The sequence below is a fragment of the Uranotaenia lowii genome, chromosome 1 (assembly GCF_029784155.1).
Source record: "Uranotaenia lowii strain MFRU-FL chromosome 1, ASM2978415v1, whole genome shotgun sequence".
Taxonomy (NCBI): domain Eukaryota; kingdom Metazoa; phylum Arthropoda; class Insecta; order Diptera; family Culicidae; genus Uranotaenia; species Uranotaenia lowii.
Genome location: NC_073691.1, coordinates 171,996,721 through 172,001,071, shown reverse-complemented (window position 1 = coordinate 172,001,071; position 4,351 = coordinate 171,996,721).

Genomic DNA, 4,351 nt, shown 5'->3' with positions numbered 1-4,351 from the left:
ATTTCTTGAGAAAACCATGTTGAACGTCCGAAATCTTTGTTTCAATCCACGGGTAAATCTATCGTATACAAAACTCTCAAAAAATGTGGGTATTGCAGAAAGAATTGCAACACCACGATAGTTTTCTACGGTGAGCCTGGAACCGTTCTTGTGAATCGGTATGACATGCGAGATTTTCCAAAACTTTGAGAATAATCCGGCTCGAATCGATGAAGTGAAAAGGAAGTGTAAAGGCTCTTCGATTCCACTCACACATTTTTTTCAAAAATGAGTTAGGTATTCCATCAGGACCACAACTTTTCGATTCGTCGAGCTCTAAAATCTTTCTACGTATATCAGGAACCGTTATTGTGAATTCGGGTAAGATTTCTACTGGTGATTGGCGTTCTTGTCTTGTTTCTGCGATATTCAAAAGAAACACACTGTGGAAGTATTCGGCGAAGAGCTCGGATGCGTCTTCCAAAGATTCTGCTTTGTTGTTTTTGTAAGAAACATTTTTTGGTATCAACCTAGACTTACGTTTTGAGTTGACATATTTCCAAAAGCGTTTTAGTTCGGATTGAATATTTTGTTGAAGTTTGTTCAAATAGCTGCAACGTTGGGCTCTATGCAAACTATTGAATAAATTAGCCGGCTGTTTGCCGAGTGTCGGCTGCAAAATGTTACAGCAAATGTTAGTGGACTGCGTCAAAACAAAAGTTTGCAACGTACCGTAAACTGGGGGAACTTTGATCTGCGGGGTAACTTTGATCGACATGAAATTTTTGCAGATAATCATCATTAACTAAGTATAAAGTTAAAATACCTGAAAACTGTTTACTACGTTTGAAAGCCTGTAGATTGAGTTACAAATGAGCTTAATTTGGTTTTTATTAGAAGATTGTTTATGTTACTTAAAATATAATTTTCAAATCTTAAAATATCTGGTTTTTTGAAGGCTCACAAACAAACATCTCTCCTGATCAAATTTAAGCATGTAGGAAGCAAATGGGCTGTTTAATGTGAGAGTTCAACTCTTTTCTTGGTTTAGGTTAAGTTTAAGTGTTATTTTTATGGTCATTTGATGATGATTTTTGGATATTAAAAAAAATGGTCGTTTTCCATGAAAAAGCCTGTTTAGAAAAAATGGCTACAAACCCTATCAAATTGTTAAATTTGAAGAAAAAAAAGAACATGAGAACAGTACGAGGACTTAAGGAATTGCATGAAGGTAAAATTTTATTTGTTTTTGAAGCCAATAAAAATTGAGGAATGTTTATAATTTTTGCCCCTGAATGTATGCAGAAACATTGTCCATCTTTCGAGTATATTTGTTTTTGAAAGAAAACGTTGAAAAATTCAATTGAGTCCAAACAAAAAAATACTGTTATCGATGTTTTAAGCTTTCTGTGCTTAATGGCATCAAAACAATAAATTTGAAGATGTTCAGATACGTAAAAACCAGAGCGATCTTACTTACCCCGAAACTTGAAATCTGGTTTTGTAACAAACATTTAATTATAACCACCGATGTCGTTTGAATTAGCTGCAATCAATGATCATTTTTAATACTCCTCACCTCAGTAAGGGTTTTAAAGCTTTTAGGTTTTACGAAAAAGCAACCCCTTCCAAAATATTCGAAAATGAATGAAAAAAGTGATCAAAGTTCCCCCAGTTTACGGTACCTTGGTTGTTTCGAAGCTTTTTGGCACGCTTCTGAGCCTTACACTCGCGACTTTTCCCCCGGGCAGGGCAACTTTTTTCTCGCGACGATTTTTCGTGCGACTTTCCACCTCGCCCACCGGAAACGTTATGACGTTTCGGTTTGGTTCTGCATGCTCAGCGTGGCTTACTTATTTGTTCTGCACGCTCAGTATCATTCCCTTATTTTTGCGTTTATTCTTTATACACGCTTACGCTACTTAACATGGGGGTTGGGATTTTTGATGAGTTATGTTACCGATCGGTTAAAACTTATCAATTTGAGATAATGAAATTAGAATAAATTGAAAGGCAACACGCCATAGTGGAACTAAGGATTGAAACTGAATTAGAAGGTGATGAGAACGATCAAGGCAAACCCAGGGCAGTCGGACTATGACCTCGCCAAGAAAATCAATGCCAACCGGTGTACCTTCAGAAGGATTCGTCTGCGCGAAGAAATACGATCTTATCGGGCCAGTTAGCAATCAAACCGGACATTGAAGCAGAATGTAGTAGCCATAACACGTGCTTGGAAGTTTTACACCAAGGTTCTAACGAAGTACGACGGATGCATCCTCATGGATGACGAAACGTACGTGAAGGTGGATTTTGGGCAGCTTCCCGGTAAAAAATTGTATAAAACCACTACTGGTCGGAGTGATGTCCTCGGCAAGCTCAAATTGGTTTTTGCCGATAAGTTTGCAAGAAGGTGTTTGATATGGGAGGTATTTGCAGCTGTGGAAGATAAACCCTGATTTTTGTGACAAACCATGGACTCAAAAATGTACAAGGAGGAGTGCCTGTATTCGTACGTATTTTTGGTACGCTAGATCTCACAAAGGACCACCAAAGTTCTGGCTGGATTGGTAAGCTTCTATTACAGCAAAAGGGTACTAAATACAGTTTTCGAAAAGGGTATCAACCCACCCAACTGCCCTCAATCCCGCCCTACGAAAAAATATTGGGAAATTGTTAAGCAAAAGATAAAGTAGAATGGTAGGACGACTCGGGATGCAACAGAGATGAAGAGATGTTGGAACAAAACGGTCGCTAAGGTCAGCGAACAGGGTGTCCAAACTATGATGAATGGTATTCGCCGAAAAGTTCGAGATTTCATCAAAACCACATTTGAATATTTTTCTTTGTTATTTTTCCTTTTAAAGTGCAAAAAAAACCTATATTTTGAGTATATAACATTTATATTTTGTTTACATAGCTCCGAGATAGACCCGTTTTAATGCGTCAAGATTTAAGATGAACTATGCTTTAGTAGGCCTACATACCATCTTTTGCACTGGTAGTTCCACGAATATTTATAAAGCCTTGACGATTTAACCCTTCATTTCATGTTTTTTTATTTTTCCTCAAAAATCTTTTTAAACAGTCAGAAATTATGTGTACATGAAGAAAAAAAATTAAAATAAAATACGATTTTTCACTTTTTCCATACATTAATTGTTGCAAATTTGTTACTTTATGAAACGAAGGGTTAATAGATATGAATTTGACCATTCAATTGTTCACTCTGGAAATCCAAAACGCCTCAATTTTTATTCCACGAGAATGTGAGGAAATTTGTCAAAGGGTTTGGCAAAGTCGATGTGTATGGAATCCACTCGCATTTTTTTTTTTACAAATTGCGGCATGTAAATCACTGGCATAGCACATCATGGCTATGCCAGTGATTGGCATGGCTGGTAAACGGTGGATAATGTGCAACACGAGACCCCATAGTGGTCATATCACCTCTTATTCACAACTCCTATCTCTACCTCCCCGCGGTGCCGGCTTGGGTGCGAGTAACCTAAGCGGAGATCGGGTACCCAACCCCGGTAGATGCTTTGGTCGCATGCAGACTGAGAAGGTGGCCGCACGCGTCTGTTCCCCAGGTCAGGGGCGGCGTGCAACAACAACCGAGCGTCTGTTCTCCAGGTCAGGGGCGGCTCAAACAGCGTCTGTCTTGCAGCAAGCGGCTGAACTTATGAAATGCGGCTCCCGCCAGCTAAGTCCAAGATGGCAGCCCCATCGCGGGATAGGGACTTTAGGCTAACAACCTACTGCTCCCGATTTGAAATTGTTACGGAATCCGAAAGAAATGACCGACCTGGAACTTTGGCGACGACTTTTAGCATGAAAACACGGACACGAATTGGAACTTGGAATGTTTTAACCCTTGCCCAACAAGGCAAACTGGAACAACTTGCTAGAGAGGCTAGCCGCCTCAAGCTTGAAATTCTGGGACTGAGCGAAGTCCATTGGCCTAATACTGGAGAACACAAGACACAATCCGGGCAAGTCCTGCTTTACTCTGGCATACGAGGAGAACATGCTACTCGGGAACGAGGAGTTGGTTTCCTGTTAAGCCCGCAGGCCTACGCGGCCCTCATTAGATGGGAACCGATAAACGAAAGAATAATCGTAGCCAGATTTAGAACACGGGTTAGAAACCTTACAATGGTCCAGTGTTATGCGCCAACTGACGTTGCCGATTTGCAGGAGAAAGAGCAATTTTACAGTCAACTGAACAGCGTGGTAGAGAGAATTCCGAAGGGTGACATTCAAATCCATTTGGGCGACTTCAACGCAAAGATTGGCTCCGACAATCAAGACCTTGAGCGCATCATGGGGCGCCATGGCCTAGGACAGATGAGCGAAAACGGAGAGCTGT